Here is a 24,128-nt window from a genome sequence, read left to right as displayed (position 1 = left end):
AGGTGGATGGGGTGGCACTGGAGCCCCTCTTCGTAAGGCGGTGGCTTTCGGGGTCAGTGTACACAAATGTAAGCCAGGGTTTCCACGAAGCCGTGCTTGCCCTCGGCCACTGGGAGGTGAGGGCCTCGGCTGCCCGTGCTGGGTCTTGTGTTCGCTGCATGAAACCCAGGGAACATTCCCCACCTTCCCCTCCAGACTCTGTTTTCATAAACAGCCCTTTATCATGTCCTGGGATTTGATGTCCCAAATATATCTGGCCCCCCTTGACTTCTGTCCACCACCACGACTGCCGACCAAGCTGCTTCTCTCCCTCCACTCTGCAGCCAGCCGGACTCCACACCCTTTCTGGCGCACCCCGATCCACAGCCAGGGTGCTCTTTTCTCGGGGCGAATCTGGTCATATTTTAACCACCTTTCCAGCCTCCCTCCCAGCTTAGAATATTTCATTTGTTCTCTCTTCCTTTTGGGGTAAAGATGAAAACTCTGGCTGGTCCCAGTTTTGTTTTGAGCAATGCCGGACCACATCACATCTGCCTCTGCAGCCTGGCCTCCTGCTTCCTTCCATCCTCAGTGGTCCTGCCTCGTTCCCCGACTCGGGTGCTGGTCCCTCGAGCGGTAGTGACGCTGGTCGCGCTGACAAGGGTCTTGTTCCCCTGTCACTTTCCCCCTGGGACCACCCAGTGGTCCTTCAGAAGTCAGCACAACTGACTCGTTCATTCAGCAAATATTTACTGAGTACCTCCCACGTGCTGGGCACTGTTCTAGGTGCTGCTGGTAGAACAAAAAGAAGACAATGGGGCTTCTATTCTCTTAGCAAAGAGGGGCCAGTGGGTGTGCAGTGTAATCTCAGGGGGTGATCAGCGAAGTAGGAAATGAAGGCAGAGTGAGGACAGGGAGTCAGAAGAGGGGGACCGAGGGAAGGCTACTTTAGGGGGTCCAGGACGTCTTTTCTGAGGACATGACTTTTGAGCAAGACCTGAATGAGTTGAGGAAGTGACTCCTGGAGTCCTCGAAGTCCCCAGGGAAGCCTTCCCTGACTGGACCCATCCCTGTTGTCATCCACACACAGGACCACGTACTTCTTTGTATTATTGGTCTTAATTGGACATTCTACACATTTTTGTGCTATCTGTGTGATCAACATTTGTCTCCTGAATTGATTTTTAGCTCTGTGAGGGCACGGGCTGCCATCTTTTCCTCTTGCCTTAACACCCCCTTGTCCCCAGCTTCCATCCAGCATGTGGAGCATGTTCAATAAGCCTGTTTAGAGTGAATGATGCTTTCTATAAGGGGAGCCCCAAACCCTGGCAATTCCCTCTCTCACCAGGTCCTTGACACAACAAAGGCATGTTGTGTCAGGTTGCTGAGCTCAAGGTACCAGACCCCTCTGAGCATCCCGTCCTTCTGGGTTTTGGGTCATGGGATGTGGAGGGGGATGGCTTGAGGCTGGAGATATGGTGAGGACCAGGCATGAAGGAAAGGCCAAGCAGAGCCATGGATGGGGCTTCATGACTTGTCCAGGAGGTAGATGTTGGAGAATCAGCACCACCGGCCCTTATTTCCGAGTCAGTTGCTGTTGAAGCATACTCATTATCACCTTCAAGCCTAAGAGTACTGGGCAGCGTAACGCCACCCACCTCCAATCTGTCTTTGTCAGGAAACCTAGCAAGCAGGTGAGAATATAAAAGAGGGAGTGTTTTTCCGAGGCTTTGAGGTAGGCTGTATTCTTTTCTTGGACACTGGCACTGATAAATACTATAGAAGTGGCATTGGAAAGATCAGATTGAGAGACCTGAACCTGGAGTCTTGCAGTACCTTCCACTTGAAATAAATCAAGAAAACAGGGAATTGTTAATTGTCGTGAGCCTGTTGTTCTGGGAGGGGGTCCAAGATGAAGGAGGAAAAAGAGGCATACCTCACCCTCTTGTCACATGCTCAAGACAACACCTATATTTTGAGATGCGTTGGTAACATTTCAGAGCAATTACCATAAATAGAACATCTACTGGGTTTTGATACATTTACCTGTGACATTACACTAAGTGAATCTGTTGGAAGTGGGAGGATCATGCCTCATTCCAGATGCATTTTGGCACTCAGGACAAAAAGCAGCTGGGTTGCTGGTTTAAAAGTGGAATGGAGGCTGGAGGGCATAAGCCTGGAAGTTGCGAGGCCATGTTCCTGAGCTGCTGCTGAGTGCCTCGGGCTCCTGCCTGCTCAGCTGGGAGTCAGTCCTATCCTAGGCACGGACTGATAACCTGGGAGGCACCACCCTGGAGGCTGGAAGCAAGGGCCAGAACAGTAACTAGAATCTCAGATCATCAGGGGCATAAAAAACATAGTTTTCTGGCTTGTTTAAAGAGTAAATTTTACCAGGTCTTGGGGAGAGGGGGAAGAATGCATAGGTGGAGCGCAGAGGATGGTTGGGGCAGTAGAACTACTCTGTGTGACCCTCATGGGGGATGCATGTCGTCATACATTTGTCAGAACCCACAGAATGTGCAACACCAAGAGTGCACCTTGATGTAACTTAGGGACTTTTGGCAATGATGATGTATCAGTGTAGGTTCACTGATCGTAACAAATGGACCACTGTGGGGTGGGATGTTGATAGTTGACAGTGCTGTGTGTAGGGTGGATACGGGGTAGATGGGAACTTTCTGTACTTTCTGCTCAATTCTGCTGTGAACCTAAAACTGCCCTAAAGTGTATTAAAAAATAACTTGGTGGAGCACCCACTATATGCCAACATAGAGGTCCCAGGGGAGGTAGCTGTTAAAGAAATTAATTACATAATCGATTTGCAGGTGTGATAAGTGCCATGAAGTTAAAGCACTGGGGGTTATGGGTGGTTATAAAGAAGACCTAGTCTTGTGGATGGTCAGCATCGCTTTCTCTGAAGAAGGGGTATTTGAGTTGAAATCGTTTAAGTACACCAGCAAGATGCAGCAAATAAGATTAACGGAAGTTATTGGCTCATGGGATTGAAAAATTTAGAGTCTGGTGGCTTCAGGTGCGGCTTGATGCAGGTGCTTCATCAGTGTCATTCGATCTCTCCTCTTGTCCATTTCTCAGCACTGTTTCCTTCTGTGTGGGTTTTACCCTCATTCAGGGTCTGTCCTGTGGTGGTACCCGCTGGACTGGAGCCTTCTTGAGGGCCTTATTCATTGGGGAACCCTTAGTGAGAAGAGGGCTGGTGTGAAAAGGAAATTCAGTAAGTGTTTGTTGAACAAATAAAGGCACTTTTCTGCTTGCACGACCTTTTGTGGGTGACATTGATTGAGCACGTGCATCAAGCGATACCTGAAGCTAGACCTACGCCTGGACTTTTCAATTCCATGAGCCAATAAATACTCTTTGTTTTGTTAGTTTGATTGCTTGATAGTATTCTTAAGCAACTTCAACTGAAATATTACTTCTTCAGAGAAAGGTCCCTAACCACCTGGCTGACTTAACACAGACTCTTAACAAACCCCTGTGCTTTTCCTTACTTCTTCCCTTCCTCTCTTTGCATGTTGAAATCTGTTCCATTTGTGATGGGCTGAATTGTGTCCCCCCAATCCATATATTGAAGTACCTCGCAATGTGACTGTATTTGAGACAGGCTCTTTAACAAGGTAATTAAGATAAAAGGAGGTCGTTAAATGACTAATATGACTGGTGTCCCTATAAGAAGGGGTGGTTAAGGACACAGACACAGACAGAGAGAGGGCCGTGGGAAGACACAGGGAAGAGATGGCCATCTAGGAGCCAAGGAAAGAGGCCTCAGTCCCTCTCAACCTGTCTCAATCTTGCCCACATCTCGATCTCAGATTACCAGCCCCCAAAACTATGAGAAAATAAATCTCTGTTGTCTAAGCCCCCCAGTCTACGGTACTTTGTCATGGCAGCCCCAGCAGACTGATGCACGATCCTTAACAGATTCAGCTTAAATCTTTTCTCCTCCGTGAAAGAATAGAAGGGGGTTGGGAAACTGTGGCTCTCGGGCCAAATCTGGCTGGTGACCTGTTTTTGTTAATAAAGTTTTATTGGCACCCAGCCATGCCCATTTGTTCACTTACTATTTGTGGCTGGTTTTGTGCTACAAAAGCAGAGCTGAGACATTGCAAGCAAGACGTCACGGCTCATAAAGCTAAGAATATTATCTGTATGTCATTTTACAGAAAATGCATGCTGATCCTTTGCCCGGAAGAGTGGTTGGCAGCCTGGGTTGTGCACTTCAGACAGGCTTGGGTTCAAATCCCTGTTGTTACTGATAAACTGGGTAAATCACTTAATCCCTCTGAGTAAAAAAAAATCAGCTAGTATTGTAATCATGAATACTCACACCGCTTTGCTGGTGGAGGTTGTAATGCTGACCTGCTAGATGCTGGAGGGCTTGTTGAATCGGTTTCTTGTCTAACTGGAAATGTTTTCTTGAGTCGGAAATAATGGCTTGGTGCCTTATGCCCTCAGTGCTTCTGAATGGATTGAATGGGCACTGAAAAGATGACCGGCCTCCTCCCTGGTTTTGTTGTTTTGGTTTTTCTTCTTGTTTCTTTCTTTTTCTTTTTTCTTGAAGCACAAGACAAAAGTCTCCTATCTGCTGTCAGGTGGGACATGTCAAACCCCCACAGTGTGTTAGTAGAAAAATCTGAAAACCTTCCACTGGGAAGGCGATGGTGGCGGCTGGGGACGGGCTGGAGAGGGCACTGTCCTGCTATGAGGTTGCACGACGGTTAGTCTAAATGGCTTCACTGCTCCTTTATCCTGATCAAACATAGTTTTATGAAGAGCTCTGTTTAGGTTAATATTTTTTTTTTAAAGATTTTATTTATTTATTTGACAGAGAGAGACACAGCGAGAGCAGGGACACAAGCAGGGGGAGTGGGAGAGGGAGAAGCAGGCTTCCTGCTGAGCAGGGAGCCCGATGTGGGGCTCGATCCCAGGACCCCGGGACCATGACCTGAGCCGAAGGCAGATGCCTAATGACTGAGCCACCCAGGCGCCCCTGTTTAGGTTAATCTTATTCAGAAGCAAAAGGAAGACATAAGACCTCAGAAAGCATGTTGCAACAAGGCCACTAACCGCTATTGGGGTGCAGTCTGCGTCTCTTGGGTGTAGAGCATTTTAAGACAGCCAGTGACGTACAGCCCAGGTTAGGCTCAGGCTGATGAGAGTCTAAACCTTGACTCTACTGCTGTGCTACCTTGAACTGCTTGCTTAACCTCTCTGAGCTCTAGTTCCCTGACCATAGAAGAAGTGATAATAATAACCTATGTCATAGGTTGGGGTGAGGATAAAATGAGGTGATATATGTAGATATGTGTACAAAATCACCTGGTTTTGTATCAGTCCATAGGGAATATTCCATAATTATTAGCTGTTACTGTGATGATGGGCTGACAATACCTCCATTTCCTCTTTGTAAACCAACTCAAGAAATTTATATAGGAGAACTTGTTTGAGGTGTTAAGGTAAGTGGAGTAATGCAGTTTAATAGATCACTCGGTTTTTTTCCTTGACAATCTTTGAAGGTAGAAATTTGTGACCCAAAAGAAGCCCTCACCTAAGCAACTTTGAAACAGCCAATATCTGAGTGGGAGAAAAGGGGGTTCTCCTTCTGAGAACTCTGACTCCTCTGTGTGAAATTACTTTTTTTTTTTTTTTTAGGGAGAGAGAGTATGTGTGAGCAGTGGGGAGGGGCAGATGGAGAGGGAGAGAGGCTCCATGCTTAGTGTGGAGCCTGACCTGGGTCTCGATCTCACAATCCTGAGATCATGACCTCAGCCAACATCAGGAGTCAGATGCTTAACTGACTGAGTCACCCAGCTGCCCTTGATATTACTTTCTTTTTTTTTTTTTTTTAAGATTTTATTATTTATTCGGGGAGGGGGGAGCTGCAGAGGGAGAGGGAGAAGCAGAGCCCCCACTGGGCAGGGAGCCCCATGCAGGGCTCGATCCCAGGACCCTGAGATCATGACCTGAGCCGAAGGCAGATGCTTAACTGACTGAGCCACGCAGGCGCCCCTGAAATTACTTTCTTAAGTCAAACTTGCAAACAGTTTCCAGCCGTTGTTACCCCCACACCTCTCCTTCCTCCTCTTTCCATTGCTCTCTGTGCTCAGCAGTGCGAGCACCTGTAGGAAAAGGTGATGGTGCAGAGGGTGTGGGGGAGGAGATTTCTATGAATGCCAGAACTGTGAAGGCTGGAAGTACTATTCCTCACGCTGAAAGAAATCTAAAGGGAATGTCGCACTTGTTAGGGAAGTTGCTCACTCAGACTCGTTTATTTCCTAAAGCGCTCTATACAATAGAAGATGGAAAATGGGCAGTGGTTGGGTTATATTTGATTTTCAGAAAGTGTTAATTGATGGAATCAGTGATGATTTTGATATTTGGCTAATATTTTGGAGCCCAATTGCTAAAGTCTGGTTATTTTTTCAGTAATCCAAGGAACGGTCCCCATAGGTCCCCCTTAGAATCTGAGACCCGACTAGTCATCACTGACGAATCGTGGACGTGGCCTGAGCCACGATGTTTGGTGAATGAATGTAATCATGTTCTTAAGAAAGGATATCCTGCGGCCAAAGTGAAATCTTTCTAATTTTAACTTAAGTTTATTTATTCCCCTTTGTTGCCTGGCTGGTTAATAACTTCACTATCAAAAATCTGCAGGCAGTAATTTAGAAATCTCTTAGGCATCTCATTTCTATGCTAATCCATCCGCCATTCCTTTACCTTGCTCTTTTTTTGAATCAGTTTTAAACTCTTCTGGATAGATGCTGGGCTATGTGATCCCACTCAGCTGGAGAGCTTCTGGGATGAATGGGCCAATTCCAGAGCCACTGCAGGTAATCTTCGAGGCAGAAAATCCAATTATAGGTAATTAGGAGTCCCTCCAAGATTCTGTAGACAGTAGCTTGATAGTGCCTTATGGCCATAAACAACTGACTCTGAATAAAAACTAATTTGAAATAGCTTGACCACTAATTTCTACCATTATGTGTATGTTTCTCAGCAGTTTCTCATTGCCGTGCATTCGACTTTAGCATCCTCAGATCTAAGAATTACACACGTCAGCATGTACCTTACAGATAATGGGTGTCCTGTCTGGAACAATAGTGAGGTTCTCTCTGTGCTACTCACATGATGCTGAGACTCATTGAGGTTTTACAGTAATAAATGGGATGACTTAGCCCTTCAGATCTGGAGCAGTAACTTACTGCTCACCCTCATTTCAGTCTCTTTCCACCTACGACACTCTTTCAAAAGGGAAAAGCCTTTTTAATATGAAAATATCCCTTTCACACATTGAAAAACTTTAGAAAATTGCAAAAAATATAAATCATCTTTAATTCACGACCTAGAGATGACCACGATGAACTCTGGGAATAGATCTTTTGTTGGTCTGTCTTTGTGTTTCCGTTTTCTTCTTCTTCTTCTTCTTCTTCTTCTTCTTCTTCTTCTTCTTCTTCTTCTTCTCCTTCTCCTTCTCCTTCTCCTCCTTCTCCTTCTCCTTCCTTCTTCCTTCTTCCTTCTTCTTTCTTCTTCTTCTTCCTTTTTAAATAATCTTTATACCCAACATGGACTCACACTCATGACCCCGAGATCAAGAGTCACACACTCCTCTGCGTGCCCCTGGCTTTGTGTTTCTTATTGTCTACTACTCTATTTAGAAACATGAAATCTGGGCGCCTGGGTGGCTCAGTTGGTTAAGCAACTGCCTTCGGCTCAGGTCATGATCCTGGAGTCCCTGGATCGAGTCCCGCATCGGGCTCCCTGTTCGGCAGGGAGTCTGCTTCTACCTCTGACCATAACCCCTCTCATGTGCTCTCTCTCATTCTCTCTCTCTCTCTCTCTCAAATAAATAAATGAAATCTTTAAAAAAAAAAAAAAGAAAAAGAAACATGAAATCTTCCATGAAATCTTCCTGAATCTATTCTGTTTTGTAATATGGTTTTTCATCACTTTATTAAGTGATAAATTTTTCATTGCTTTATTAAGTATCTTTTTATCATCAATAAATATAGATCTTTATCATCATTTTAAATGACTGTGGAGTAGGATTCTATAATATGTGTATTAAACACTTCTGTCATTATTTTAGGGTCATCTCATCACTGCCTCCCACTTCCAGCTAGTGCTGGTGAGCCCATCCACCTGGAGGCTTTCACTAGCTTTGTGCAGAGGCAATTCAATGGGAAGTGAATTGTCTTCCAACAAATGGTGCTGGGACAACTGGATATTTATATGCAAGAATGAACTTCAATCCTTGCCCCATTTCATACACAAAAATTAAAGTGAGATAGATAATATACCTAAATGTAGGATCTGTCAGTATAAAATTTATAAAAAAAATAGGAGAAAATATTTTTTAACCTCGGGTTAGGCAAATGAATCATGAAAAAGAAATGATTGATAAATGGGATAAAAAAAGACAGTCTACTAAAATATTGGCAAAGGATTTGAACAGGTGTTTCACCAAAGAATATGTATGAATGGCAGACAAGCATGTGAAAAGTTGCTTAACGTCATTGGGAAATGCAAATTAAAGTCACAACAGATAACCATTTCACATCGACTAGAATGGCTAAAATTGAAGACTGACAGGAGCAAGTGTTGGCAAGGATGAGAAAGCAAAATGATACAGCTGCTTTAGAAAACATGTAGGCAGTTCTTATAAATGTCAGCAGCCCTCACCTCAGGGCCAAGCGATTTCATTCCTAGCTATTTTCCCCCCAGAGGTAAAATATGTTCACACAAAGGCTTGTGCTTGAACGTTTGTAGCAGCTTTGTTTATACCAGCAGCAAGCTGGAAACAACCCAAATGTCCATGGATAAAGACATTGTGGTGTATTCACACAGTGGAGTACTATACAGCAGTCAAAAAGGTGAGCAACAAATACACACTACAAGCATGAATGGACCTCAGAGGCAATAGTGAAAGTGAAGTAAGCCAGGGACAAGAGCCCTCATAGGAAATTCTCAAAAAGGCAAGAACTATGTTGACAGAAAGCAGATGAGTGTGGTTGCAAGGGCCTGGGATTGGGTTGGGGATTGACTGCAGAGGGGCATGAGGGACCCTTTTAGGGTTATGAAAATTTTCTCTGTCTTGATTCTGCTAGTGGTGATAGGTCTGTACATATTTGTCAAAAATCATCAGACTGTGCCTTTAAGATGAGTAAATTGTATTATATGTAAATTATGCCCTGGTAAAGGAGATTTGTTTTTAAAAAATAAGGTCTTTTGGGGAAATCAAATAGAGGAATGTGCCATGATTCTTGCACTCATACAATGATTCATGTCAGCCTGGAGGTTCAGGATTCTAGACTCTTCCAGCAGGCATTTCTCAACTTGGAAAACTGCATTCATGAAAGCTCATTCATATGGCTGTCAGGACTGGCGATTGTCTTCATGTTAACTCATCAACGGGGGAATGTCTTGCTAGGAGCATCCTGAGCTTTCTCTCTGCATGATTAGAAATCAGTGGTGAGCTACGCAGGAAGGTGGTCTGAACTATTGCTGCGGATTTGGACCCTTGTCTCTCCCTGTTCGTGAAGGATTCTCAGGAGCTGGGAGGGGGCAGTGGGAATTTTCCCTTGACATCCCCTGGCATGGCTGAGATCTTAAACAGGGTTGGAATTGTTTCTTTTAGCTCTCTCTTTTTACCCTCTCGCCCTGTCCCCCTCGCACCCCTACTGTGGATTGAACTCCCATTTTCCTATTATCATCAGCCACTGAGCTCTATGTAAAATATTCAGAGGTGGGGGTATTCTGGGATGGTTTGCTCTCTTGAACTGGGACCTTATTTTCCCCCTTCAATTTACCTTTTGCACAGTTTGATATGCATCAGTGACACTAAATAAATAAGCCATAATTAATACATATTTGGCTCTTGTACTGTTTATTTTCCTCTTCTGAAACTCAGATTAGAATATGCATCCCACAGCTTGAATGTTTAAATACTAAACCAAAGGGACTTTTCTGCCCCCTTCTTTCTCTTGTCTTACGGTAAACTAATTATTTTAACGAGGGGGATGGCACTGTCCCCGAGTCCTTCCATTTCCACTCTTAATAACTGGATGACTAAGAAGAATATACTCGTAGTAGAAAGTGGTTAGTGAACAAACTGCAAGTGTTTGTGTAAGGAAAAAAAGGAAGTACCTAGGAATATTAGTCTGCCTTTGGAAAAGTCCCCCCAACAAGCAGCTGATGTGCTGTAGCCCCAGAAAACACACTTGGCAGCATCCTTCCTGAAGTCACCAATATGCACCACTACACATTTGCAAAGTGAGAAACTGTGTCTCGTGTGGAAGCGTTTCTGCAGTAAAGCCTAGGGAAGCATCATGAAATAACTTCTCACAGTATCTTCTGGTGAGTGAACGGAACTGTTCAGTTGTTATGGTTTATCAGAACAGAAATATTTGTTCAGCGCTTACTATGAGCCAACAGCTAAGTACACATTGTGCTGTCTAATGCTTATGATCATCTTACAACTTAAGAACTATTGCCATTTTACAGATGGGGAAGCAGAGGCTCACAGAGATTAGATAACTTGCCCAAAGTGCAGTGTGGGAGCCCAGGTCTGCCTGATTACCAAGTCTGGGTTCTTGACCATTGCTCTCCTACTTGTCCGTGGCTGGTCCTGTGGGAATTTGAGACTGTCGTCAAATGGCAGTGTTGGCTTCACCATGGGGGCTGGCGAAGAATTTTATTTCCAGCAGCCAACAATTGGAGTGGCAGTCAGATAATTAACTTGTCTTCCCCGAAGGAGGTTTGTTCATGGGACAGTCTTCAAATGGGGCATGAAAAGGCACTTGGCAAATTGCAAAAGGAAATAACGCTTCAAAATGAAAAATTGATGCACATTTATCAACCGTGGGTAACAAAGGAGCGGGCACCATCCATTTGGGGCCATCGCTGAAATCAGTTACAAAGAGTCATACCGATGATGAAATGGTTGCATTTCTTGATTCCAATCTTCTACCAAAGCAGAGATGATTTTCCAATCACTATGTTACTCAGGCCCCACATGGGCTGATCCTGCTGATTCAGAAGGTAAATGAGCTGTAGGACAGGAGAGAGTTCAGAGAGGTGGTGGAAGGTCTGGGTATCACCTGAAGTTACATAATCCTTTAATTTCTTCTGTCCAGCCACCACCCCCAGACACCACTGTCAGTTTACGGAGTCTCCTTGCACACCTTTCCCGCGAAACTTAAAGCAAAATCAAATAGTAAATTATTTTGTTCTGATAGAGTGAAGTCACATGTCAGGCTTGAGTGTTACCATTTTGTAGTTTGAGGGTAATCTCTGATTTGCCACTTTGGTCATTGACTTGACCATTCTAAACTTCATTGCCTTCATTTGTAAAGAGTAGGTAATGCTGCCTGTTTAATAGAAGGATTGTGTTGACCAAATTGCTGAGTAGATGTTCTTGCGTAGAACATTTATCACATACCTGGTACTTGGCACCTGGTCACCTGTGAGATTGGGTGACAATGCTGATGGCAGCATACACTAGCACCCGTTCTTCCAGATACGTCCTTACAAACATCTGGGGGCAGCGGCTGGATGGTTTGGCACAGACTTGGGATTGAATCCTGGATGTGCCACGTAACAATGTGATGGTGGGTGTGTCTTCTCTTGTCTGAACAACACAGGGTAACAGCAGAAGCCTCATCACAGGGTTTTTATGAGGATTAAGGGGGTTAATATAAAGAGTCATACCTGAGTGTCGGCACAGAGAAAGTACTCAGTAAATGGTGGCAACAATTGCTGGTATTATTATTATTATTATTATATGTGTGAGCATGCCCTCTTTTCCCATCCCTGTTGGAACATTGGAGGCTTTGTGGGTAGTTCGGTGTCTCCAGTGAGGGAGGGACTCATGGTGGATCAAGGGAAGGCTCAGCTGCCCCAGATGGCTTCAACCTAGGGTGGCCATGCTGTCCTTGCAGGGGACAGATTCCAAAGGCACATATGGCCTCCCTTTTGGGTATCTTCTCTCTAAATGCGAGGTAATGTATGCTTCTAGTAAAATATTCAACAATATGGAACTGAAAAGCAAAACTTCCCCTTACCATTCTTCTGTCCAGCCACCACCCCCAGACACCACTGTCAGTTTACGGAGTCTCCTTGCACACCTTTCCCCATGAGCACCCAGACTCATTTAAATTACGTATATTTATATAAGTAGAATTTAAAAATTATTTTTTTCTTAATTTTTTTTTTTTAAAGATTTTATTTGACAGAGAGATAGAGGGTATAAGTGGGCAGAGAGGCAGGCAGAGGGAGAGGGAGAAGCAGGCTCTCCGCTGAGCAGGGAGCCCATGCAGGGCTCGATCCCAGGACCCTGGGATCATGACCTGAGCCGAAGGCAGATGCTTAACGACTGAGCCACACAGGCATCCCAAAAATTATTATTTTTATTATGTATTTTTTCTTTTCAAAAATTTTTTTAAACACTTTTTTTTTTTAGATTTTATTTATTTATTTATTTGAGAGAGAGAATGAGAGCAAGAGACCATGAGAGGGGGGAGGGTCAGGGGGAGAAGCAGACTCCCCGCTGAGCAGGGAGCCCGATGCGGGACTCGATCCCGGGACTCCAGGATCATGACCTGAGCCGAAGGCAGTCGCTTAACCAACTGAGCCACCCAGGCGCCCTCTTTTCAAATTTTTGTTTAAATTCTAGTTAGCTAACATGTAGTGTAATATTGGTTTCAGGAGTAGAATTTAGTGATTCATCACTTACATACACCACCCAGTGCTCATCGTAAGAAGTGCTCTCCTTGGGTCGCCTGGATGGCTCAGTAGGTTAAGCGTCTGACTCTGGATTTTGGCTCAGGTCATGATCTCAGGGGCATGAGCTTGAGCCCCTTGTTGGGTTCCTCACTCAGTGGGGAGTCTGCTTCTCTCCTTCTCCCTCTGCCCCTCCCTCAGCTCTCTCTCTAAAATAAATAATCTTAAAAAAAGAAGTGCCCTCCTTAATACCCATCATCCATGTAGCCCATCCCCTACCACTTCTCTCCATCAACCCTCAGTTTGTTCTCTACCGTTAGGAGTCTCTTACGGTTTGCTTCCCTCTCTCTCTCTCTTTTTTTTCCCCTTCCTATATGTTCATCTGTTTTGTTTCTTAAATTCCACATATGAGTGAGAGCACATGGTATTTGTCTTTCTCTGACTTATTTCACTTAGCATAATGTATTCTAGTTCCATCCATGTCATTGCAAATGGCAAGATTTCATTCTTTAAAATAATAAAAATAATAAAAATAATTATTTGGGGGGATCATACTACATATTTTGCTGCAACCTGCTTTCATCAGTCAATCCCATATCCTGGATATCTGCCTATACTTTAAAAGAAACTGGGGTAAGAGGCTGGATGATACTCTTTCCTTTCTAGCTCTATGGTTGGTTGGTTTGTATTTGTCCCAGGTATCGGTGAGGCGACAGACAGGAGGACTGAGTTTCTCTCCTGTATGAAGCATGTGGCATGGCTGGCAAGAGAACGTGTTGCTAAAGAAATTGCACCCACAGCCATTTGTCCAAACCAAGGATGGTGGCCACTTCTATGCAGAGCTTTCGTGGCTCTCAGGGAATGATAGCTTTATTATTCAGTGCTATTCCAGTGCTTGTATCTTAATGGAGCATAGTGGTTACAGTTTTGCACCAGGAGTAGGTATGACCTGGAACCACATCTTAGCTTTGCCACTTAGTCCTTTTGTGACTTTCAGAAACTTACGTATCTCTCCAAGCCTTTATCTCTTCTTCTGTGAAATGGGTGGGAGAATAGTCCAGACCTGACAGAGGGTTGGAAGGATAAATGGAGAGATGTGTGTGAAGGGGTCAGGGTCATTCCAGGGGGTAGGGCAGGTGCTCAGAAAGTGGTAGGTAAGCATTAAACCATCTGAGTAAACTAAAGAGTCTGGAAGATGATTTGCAATGACGTGGGGTGCCCAGCTGATAAATTCTACCGAAGGAATGTTTGCTGAACACTTGCCAAGCGCCCAACACTGTCCAGCACGAGTGGATGCAAAGTTGATGAGGGTCATTTCTGCTCTCGAGGCCCTTACAGAGTCCTGGGGAAGAGAGGTGAGTGGCCAAGCCTCACACAGTCATCCACATGACAGAACAAGGCCACGAACGGACCGGGGGTGCGCCCACGGGCTCAGGCGAGGGAGCCGAGGCTAATTCTCACTGGGGAGATGGTTCCTTCTCATCTTGCTCCTTCCTTGGTTCCCATTTCTTCCGGATCCCTGAGTGGAGAGGTCATAAGGTTAATTTTGGCCAACAGATGTGCTTTGTTTTTCATATGGTGTTCTGATTTTTAAATTGGTTGTCAATACTTTCAAAAATAGGGCCTCTTTTATTTAAAAATCTGGAATTCTGCTTCTCTTGAAAGTGGATCAGCTGCAGCTGAGTGGCTTTTGCCCTTTCTCCAGGACACACACTCTCTTTTCCCTGGGGCCCCTGCAGCCCACTGCCGTCATGCATGCTGCCCGTCTGGCCCCTGCTCCGGGAGTCCTGGCTCTCCCTCGCCCAGGGTCACTGCTCCGCGTGCCCTCGGGGGAGTACCCTGCCCTCGCTGCTTTGTCGGGACAGCCGCTGTCCTCCTTCCCATCCTGGTGTGGGCTGCGTGCCTTCTTGGAAGCCCTGCTTCACTGACTTGAGCGGTCCCTCCCGTGCTTTGTCATCACGGAGCACCCAAGATGAGGGTGGTGAGCGAGGTCTGTCCAGGGAGGGGGCATATTTTATGACCAGTAGTGTTTAGAATCTCTGGCGGATGGTGACACTGAAAGGCAGACTGACTTGCCTTTGCAACCCCTCAGACAAAGCCCCCACTTCTGCCTGCACCCGAGGGGCACCACCACCACGGCCCCGCTTGGCCCACCCTAGCTCTCACCCAAAGCCAGTGCAGGAAGTTTATACCAAGTTGTGTAACCACCTGACTCACACCTTCCTCCCCCGCCCCGTCCCGTGTGCTCACCATTGTGTCTGCTGAGCCCAGCACACCACCTGGCCCACCAGACGCGCTCAGGAAGTATTGACTGACTAAATGAAAAAGCAAGTAGTTGGGTCAGATTGTTCACCTGAGAAATTACACTGCGTCATTGACCAGCTTGATTTGGAAGCAGAAAGTTTCTGAATATTTATGTTCCTCCTGGAGGAGATGGGCTAGGTATCACGACAAATTCCTACTTTCTCCTCAAGAGGAAATTAGGAATTCGGAGGGAAATTTGCACCCCTGGATCAATATATGGCAAAATTTCAGCTCTATAACCTTAAAACCCAAGCAATTAGCTTTGTTTGAAAAGGTCAGCCATGGCTGTGCTCTTCTCCTCTGACAAGTTGAACTGTCCAACAGAACTCAGTTTAAATTAGAAATATCTCTGGCAGAGTTAATCAGAACCTTGTTGACGCCATCGTACTGCAGGGGAGGTGGGGCTCCGGGATCCCGCACTGCTCTGAGGAGCGGTTGGTTTTCTTTCGCCATTCGGGGATGGCAGCAGGGGAGTCCTGCCGCCACCGCTCCGGGAACCTCCCAGTACAAGTAGCCGCTGTTTTCTTTCGAGGGTCTACTCTGGACCAGACACCGAAGACCCCTTTATATATATACTTCCTCCAAACTTTCTATCACCTGTGAAGTTAATATCACTAAGACTCATTTCAGGCAGACGAAACGGGCTCAGAAAAGTGAAGCCACTTGCCCGAAGTGGCACCGTAAGATTAGACGGCATCTTTTCCTGATAAAACCTGGAATGTCTCGTTCCTCTGCCCGCAATACCTCAAATTCCGGGATGAGGGAAATGGACCATTTGTCACGAGATGATTATGTTTCTCCTCACCTCCCTGTGTCACACCCTTGCTTGCCTGCTGGACAGGCCATGATGTTTCCAATTTCAGAGGCTCCCAGTGGTCTGCAAGGAAGCCGTGGGCTGGGGTTGGGTGGGGGACGGGGCTGGGAGAGAAGAGCAAGGTGTGGATGGTAGAATAAACCTATCTGAATGACCTGCACTTTTCTCACCCCCTCCTGACACTGGTCTTCTTACCTTGGTTCTTGGTTCTTGTCCCTTAATTTTCAGTCTAAGTTTCTTGTTCCACAGAAAGAGGATCTTTATTTCCCTTGCAAGGTTGTTGTGAAGATAGAGGTATTTTAGAAGCCTCTAGAATATAGATTTAGCTCATACTGGGCGCCTGGGTGGTTCAGTCAGTTGAGCATCCGACTCTTGGTTTTGGTTCAGGTCGTGATCTCAGAGTCACAGGATCGAGCCCCGAGTCGGGCTCCACGCTGGATGGGGAGTCTGCTTGAGATTCTCTCCCCTTGCTCTTCCATCTGCCCTCTCTTTCTCAAATAAATAAATAAATCTTTTAAAAAAAAGAAATGGTAAAAATTTTTATCATCATTATTAACCTCCTGTTGCTTTAGTGCACATCTCCGCTTGTGTAGCTTTTAAGTGTCTCAGACGGAACATGGCCAGCACTCGGTTCTTGACCCCCTCCTCAGGTTACCCCGTCTCCCTAAGTGGCAACTCCATCTTCCCATGGCTCAGGCGAGCTGTCTCGGGGTCACCCTTGACTCCTGTCTTTCCCTGTTTCACTTCAATCCCTCTGTGAGTCCTGTCACTGACATCTTCAAAACGTGCCCATGTCTTCCCACCTCCGCTGCTGCCCCCCCGGCACCACGATGCCACCCTTTCTCTCGAAACCAGCTCCGGCCCCTTTCCTGCTCTCTCTGCCCGCCAGCCTAAGTGGCCCTCCTGCTCTCTCAGCCACACCTGACAGCCAGGTGTCAGCTCTTCTGCTCCGACCTCTCTAGAGGCCATCTGTCTCCTTCAGAGTCAGCGCCAACGCTCCCCCGCTGTGGTCTCCCGGCTGTCCCATGGACCACATCTCCCGCCACTCCCCTCCCGCCCCCGCAGCCATGCTGGGTTCCTTTCTGCTGCTCAAACATGTCGCTCAGGCACCTGCCCTTTGCCATCATTGGTCTTGCCATCTGGCACACTTTTCCTTCCCAGCAGACAAACAGGGCTCACTGTCTCATTTGATTCCGGCTTTTCCTCGACTGCCCACTGTCCAAAGACCCTCGTGGACCGTTAGGACCTGTGTAAAGTAGCCCCTCCCTTCTCACTCCTGATCCTCTTCCTCATGAACCACGGACAGTCACCTGACATTTCATGCCTTTGCTCTTTATCTGTCTTTCCAATCAAAGCATAAACTCTGCAGGAGTAGAGAATTCGCCGGTTTTCTTCCGTTGTACCATTAGTACACAGAACAGTGCCTGGCACACGGTGGGGGCCTCATGAACGTGCGTGAGATGAGCCTGGAATGAATCACGTCACACCGGCCACCCCAGAGGACCGTGGGTTTGCCACGTTCCGGCCAAGTCAGCTGGATGGTCGGCCTCCCAGGTCAGTACCGTGGGCTCTGCCAGAACCATCCAGGCCTCGGCCGCAGCTGCAGGAGGCAGGCGGGCCAGCAGCTGGCCTGGCCACAGGCAGGGCTCCACAGGGGGGTCCTGATCCCCCCCAGGAGGAGCACAGAGCAGAGAGGGTGCTGGCCTGCTGGCTGCAGGCCCTCTGCGGGCCCACGGAGAGTGCTTTCCATCTCCACCTTGGTCCCCAAGCCCGGGCATCTTCATCAGGACCAGAGCCCTGATGTTCTCTGACTCCCTTTCTCCAGAACCCTTCTCCGACGTTCTTCTGGCCACGAAGAGCCCTTCTGCAGCAGAAAAGCGGGGTCCTTTCGCTGGGATGTTGTCCTGCGCTTCAAGGCACGGATCTCTATGGGTTTTTTGCCCATGGGACTTGAAGTTCAGTGTGTCTCGGCACAATGCGGAGGGTGGCGTCTGCGCCCTGGGGAGCAGACCAGATGCACTGAGCTGGTACTTGGAAGAGATTAATTGCAATAGTTACTTCCTATAATGTGCAGCAGCCTGACAGACCGTGATTTATGGCTGGAAAGGCCGAGGGCCAGGCTTTGGTGGGGCAGAAGGGTGCGCCGCATCCCAGATGGGTAACCCTGGGTTACATAACAAGATGATTGTGGACGTGTTACTCGGTGATTTTAGCATAAAATAAAATTGAATAACACAGTCAGAAAGTTATTCTCTTTTCCATTCTCTTTTAATGATTCTGATTATAGGAGAAAAAAAAAATCTCCTTTGGCGCTTGAACACTTGCCAGCCTCCCTTTTTTTATGGAGGAGGAGACGGCTGGTGGCAAACTCAGACCATTCCACGGGAAGCAGTCTCTAGTGGGGGCCTGGGGATTACACTTGTTTTCATTGTGTTTATTTTAATTGTTGCTGTCTATTGATCGTATGTGATGCTGGCTTCTGTTGGTGGTGGTGATATAAAATTTCAATGACAATAAATTTATTTCAGCAAGACTCTGGGTTGGCTTTAAGACTAAGTGAATATGAGACGGGTGGGCTGTGAGCCCGTGAAGACCTCAGTGGTTGGAGCACAAAGGGCTGAGGCTGGGAAGTGTGGTGCAGCCGGTCTAACTGCGGCGACAGCTAACTGTTGGCCGAGCCGCTCTCTCTTGCTTGCGTTGTGCCACCATCCGGGGACCCTCTGGCTCCTGGCCCTGTTTCCAGCTCACGCTCACTTTCCAGTGACTTTGAATTGGGTCCACCAGCCACTTCTCTGCCAACGATCAGACCCCGCAAGCCTGCCCCGTGTCCTTGGGAAACTGCCGTGACCCAATTATTCAGGTCTAAGTGGCCCTCCTGGCAGCATTCAGGGACTCATTAAAACATAGTTGGAGTGGCCGTAAACGTGGCATACGGTGCTGCCCTTTCTCAGAACCGTCATCTGAAGTCAAAACATGTTTCTGGTCATGTCACCGAGTGTGGATTCCTGTTTTCTTCTGTCCCCCCCTCACGCTTTTGCACATTCAAAAACCTGTCTGGGTAATGTATGACCCCGGGAGGAGAAAAGTCGATGTGACAGGACTCCAGGACCTGTTTGGGTCTCTGAATACCACTGCGACGCTGAACAATGGCAGCGCTCGAAGGAGCCAAGCGGTTCTTGTGGACTGAGGAGCCGCACACGATGCTGGTAAGAGGTGTTGGCTACCACAGCTCTCATGCAGAATGGGTCAGGTAACATCCCTGTGGATGCTTCTAGTGCCCCCTGCGGGTCTGCCGATTGAACTGATGAGTGCTGTACTGTACCCGGGCTCCTGATGGTACCAGAAGGCGTGTGGGGTCAGGTCGGTTTAGCAAAATGAGAGATTTTGCCGATGGCGTTTTAATAGTGGTCATTTCCTGGTCCCTGCTGTGTTCTATGTGTTTTACATAGTTTCTGCGTTTATTTCTCATGGCATTTTTATGCAGTGACCAATAGGTATTGTTTCTTTTTTTTGCTGATGAAGGAACTGAGTCCCAGAGAGGCTAAGTCAGTTTCCAGAGAAGCTCTGGACCCATGGTGGTCTGAGCCTAAGGGGCTTATTTCCAGTCTCGGGGCTTATGCCCCCTGAGGGAAGGTATAGATATTTTAGTTTCTTAAAATTTTTAAAAGTTTATTTGAGAGAGAAGAGAGAGAGAGTGTGTGTGCACAGAGGGAGAGGGAGAGGGAGAAGCAGACTCCCTGCCGAGCAGGGAGCCCAACACGAGACTCCATCCTGGGACCCTGAGATCACGACTTGAGCCGAAGGCAGATGCTTAACTGATTGAGCCATCCAGGCGTCCCCATATTTTAGTTTTTTTTAAGTATCTGAAACTTAGTGTCCTGGTTCTATTACTTTCTAGCTGAGTCGGGTCTGTCCACCAGAATCAGATGGAACATCCAAAGGGGATGAATAAAGAGTCAACGGAAAGGATCATTTGCAAAGGTGTAGGTGGGATTAATCAAGGGAACAGTGGGGGTGGGTGAGGTGACCCAGGGGCAGTGACAGCAGGAGGCCATTTATGCCTGTAAGCCTCAAGGGGCAAGGGGGAGAGTGGGTCCTGGTACCCAGGGAGACCCGAGGCTAAGGAGGGGACCACTCACTAAGAGCTGTCTCAGCGGGGAGAGCAGAGGAGAGATAGGCTGACCTCTCTTGCCTCCTACCCTCTGACCTTTGTCCCGGTGCCATCCATTGGCCAAACCCAAGTAGCAGCCAGAGGGCAAGGGAGTCTGGTTGTTGCGGCTCAGACAAGACTTTCAGGGCAGAAAGCATGGTAGAGAGTGGTGGGGATTGAATCTGGAAGGGTCAAGGAAGCATATTCAGCACAGAAACCTTGACCACTCTGAGTTAGTGACCTGTATCAGGCATCTAATGCTCTGTAACAAATCACTACGGCACTTGGAGGCTTAACCAATAAACAGCAGTGCCGAATCCCCTGTTCCCAGCCATCTGGGCTTCCTTTCCATTCCTGCATGTCCCACACTCCCTCTGGCTATAGGACTTAAAAGGGGCATTAGGTGACACATGTCTCTGCCGGATTCCCAGCGATCCTCCTCCCGCCCCCCAATCCATTTTGTCACATAAATTTTTCCTAATGCTTAAATTCTCATCTCCTTTGTTAACCTTCCATAACCTCCCTGACCAAGCTGTTTGCTTTACTGTATCTTTTCCATTGACTCCTCTGTGGTGATGAGTATCACAGTTGTGATTTTACACTTACCTGTGAGATTACTTGTTTAAGGTCTGTTTCCTCTGCTGCGCGCCATGCTCCATGAGGGTGGATTTTGCTCATGTTTGCTCCCATTTTGCTTTCTAGACACTTGCTTAGCGCCTGCAATATAGTGGGGGCTCCGTGAGTATCTGTGGAATGAATATGAGTGAATTGCTCTGTGATGTTTTCACCTTTTTGGTTATTTTACCGAGTATCTAATAACAGCTGTGCTAAATTCTAAAAAGAGAAAGGTGCCTGGGATCCAGTCTCCTGAAGTAAAGAAATCTGTTTAACTTCCTAAGTTGAGCATTTCCCACAAAGTTTTTGAGCATACTAGGACTTTTTAATACCATGGCACAGCTATTAAACATCGAAAGGTGTTAGTGAGGGTATTCTATGAGGGACAAATTTAGGGATTTTTGTATTATAATTTCCATGAGGGCTTGGATGACTTATCATCCATTCATTTATCCATCCATCTAACCATCCAGCGTTACCGCCAACAAGAGTATCGTGATGCCTCTGATGGGTCTGGTGGTAGGGACTCAGGGCAACAACACCTGCGTTTTGAGGAAAGCTCTGTGGGTAATTCACAAGGATTACACTTCTTCTCCAGTCAGAGGCATCGGGGGATCCTAGCTGAGTCCTCACCGTGAGAACCTGGTGGGTTTTCTAGAGGTAAAGCCCATGAAACTGTGGAGTCCCTCTAAGGTTTCAACCCACCTGTTAGTCCACTCTCACCCTCCAAGAATTCATCAAAATGACCCCCTAAATATTCCTGTCAGTTACGGGTCCCTGGCTTCCGTTCCACATGAGCAGATCTTGGCCATACTCCTCTGAATTCTCCCCTCTTCAGATTTCAGGATGGCGGTTTGTCCTGTGGCCTCAGTTCTTTCCTGGGCCCCAGACCAGACATTGATTTTCAGTTTGTTGAGGTTTTTCTTGTTATAAGGGAGTGACAGCTCCCAAACTCTACTTGGGGGAGCTGAAACCAGAAGTCAGCACACTGGTAAGACACATTCAAGCAGGTAAAGACACAGTGTGATTTTGTTTCTCCCCTGCCACAGAATAGCCTCGTTCCTGGGAATTCCTTGATGTTCCTAGAAATGTGGGGGGGTGTTGACTAGATTGCAAGAAGCTTGTCCTCTTAAGCATAAGCTCATACTGTGAGCCTGTGCGTAGCCAGGCTGTGCCAGAGTCTTTAGATTTTGTGCCAGTGTTTGGGAGGTCGGGGGTCTGCACTGAACTGTGTTTCCCCTGGTAACAGGGGCGCAGAGAAATTATCAGTGAGAAATACAGCAGAGTAAGTTGATATGCATCGATATCAGACCTTCTTAAATTTGCTTACCCTTGGGCTGCCGAGTGAGTATGAATTTCTACTCTCTAAACTAAGAGCAAGTTCACCGGTGATTGGGTTCACTTGGATGCATCCAGCAGAATACTAGGGATGTAGGAGAATGAAGAGAATTTTTTGTGCTAGTATGGGTGCAGTTGCAAATGATTCATTAGTCAGCTACACGCTGTCCTCCTCTGTGTTCCCGGAAATCATTCCTGAAGTTCTCTGTATCTTCAAGGTCCCATACCAGCACACTGCAGGGTCAGGGACTCTCAGATATTCCCCTGTCCCCTCAACTAGTCCCCAAATGGGCCTGCCCTTATGCATTTCCCATTGTTACGACATATCTGGCCCTCAGGCTGTGACCAGAGGGGTCCCCAGGCTTGACGCCTTTCAAATAGCAAACTGGAAGAGGTCTTGCCTTGAGTCCTCTCATAAGTGACGAGCTGCTTGTCAGTCACATGAAAACCCAAAGGGGGCCTGAGCTTGGACGAACTCCCCCAGCTAAATAAAATGGCCTCACAGTACCATGTTGACCTGGCGCGTTCTCTGATGGGAAGCTCTTTCAATTATTTGAAGAGTGGCTGTTAAGGGGTTGTGAAATCATCTGCTTGCAGAGTTGGCTTTAGTTTCTCTAAAGAAAATGATTTGCCAAAGAGCCTTTGACTTTTTAAAGGCTGTCAACCTGAGCAAGACATTTGGGTAATTGGGCACTTGATGTTGGTTTGGTGTCACCTTTGTGCATATTGATAATCATGTGCGTATAAAGACCTTGTTTCACGTTAATTGGAATCCATGCGTGGGAGGGGCCCATGTGCATTGGCTGGTCGCAGAGTTCTCTTTGAAGAGCCAATGTGGATAAAGAAAGATGTGTGTTTGGCATTTTTTCCCTTCTGTGTTTTTGTTACAGTTCTGGTTGTAACGCTCATGGACCTGGAGGGTATCATGCTAGTGAAATAAGTCAGTCAGAGAAAGACAAATACCATATGATTTCACTCCAATGTGGAGTTGAAGAAACAAAACAAAGAAAAAAAAGAGACAAACAGAAAAACAGACTCTTAAACGTGGTGAACAAAACTGGTGGTTGCCAGAGGGGAGGTGGGTGGGGGGATGGGGGGAAATAGATAAAGGGGATCAGGAGTACATTTATCGTGATAAGCACGGAGAAATGCCTAGAATTGTTGGATCTTATATTGTACACCAGAAACGAATATAACACTGTGTTAATTATACTTGAATAAAAAAAACCCAAACCATGTAAGTGCAGCCATCCAGTAGAGTCCCCAGGGCAGCCCTAGCCGTTGTGGCCCCAACTGGAAGAACTGCCCCACCAGTTTGGATCTTGAGAGATAATTAAGTGAGTGTTGTTTTATGTTACCCAAAAAAAAAAAAAAAAAGTAGGGAGAGGTAATTTTATTATATTTTTAAGTGAGTCTAGATTTTTTTTTTAAATATGAGTCCACTATATCTGTATTTAAATACAGGAAATTAAATGCTGAAGGCAGTCAGACCTTGCAGGAACCGGAGCTGGGAAGTAGAAGATCATCCGGAGCTCTGGCAGCCACTCTGGGCCTCTTATCTCTCTGATTTCTCTGCATATCTGCCAGACTCATTTATGTGTCCTGACCAGCTCTCTTGGTTACTCCAGGAATGCAGCACAAGAAGGCTGTTCTAAAGTTTGCAAGTTTACATCGCCTCACGTCGAGCCACCTGCAGCGATATGCCCGGCTGTGTCTGAATGCCAGTCCCAGACTCCTGTAGGAGAGAACCTGACAGGAAGAGGTGAGCATCTTGGGAGAAGAAGAAGACCTGTGGGTGGGGGGCGCTTCAGAGAAAAGGGGTGTCATCTTGAAAGACCCCCTACCATGTGAGTACCTCATTTCTAGTTTTATCCCCATTGCAGAGATGAGGAAACTGAGACTCAGCTTACTTTGCCAAGGTCACAGAGGCACACCTCATCTTTCTTCTTGAATGAAGATTATTATGAGGAGATAATTTTATTTTGGATGAAAATTGGTACTATTTATGTTGCAGCTATTTTTAAGGAAGGGATTTATCTTTTAACTGGGGTGCATTGTTCAGCAAATTTTTTTTTTTTACTTTGTAATTTGTCAAAAGAAGACACACTTCCTCAAAATAAAGTGAGAGTCAACGAGAGTAACATTTTAGTAGCAAATAGAATGATTCCCCAAATAATCCAGGACAGT

At 46.5% G+C, this 24,128-nt stretch overlaps 1 long non-coding RNA gene across 1 annotated transcript in view; it reads left to right on the top strand.

The window, feature by feature from the left end:
• The window catches only part of LOC144379175 (uncharacterized), a 175,333-nt gene extending 151,645 nt beyond the window's left edge, over positions 1-23,688 (top strand). Inside the window, exon 3 of the long non-coding RNA XR_013441542.1 lies at positions 23,570-23,688. This is a non-coding gene — a long non-coding RNA (uncharacterized LOC144379175). The remainder of the gene's footprint in view (positions 1-23,569) is intronic.
• Positions 23,689-24,128: the final 440 nt, after the last annotated feature.

This window comes from Halichoerus grypus, chromosome 10 (genome assembly GCF_964656455.1).
Source record: "Halichoerus grypus chromosome 10, mHalGry1.hap1.1, whole genome shotgun sequence".
In the NCBI taxonomy this organism is placed as follows: domain Eukaryota; kingdom Metazoa; phylum Chordata; class Mammalia; order Carnivora; family Phocidae; genus Halichoerus; species Halichoerus grypus.
The sequence above is the reverse complement of the archived record's forward strand: the minus strand, read 5'-3'. Positions and strand labels throughout refer to the sequence as shown.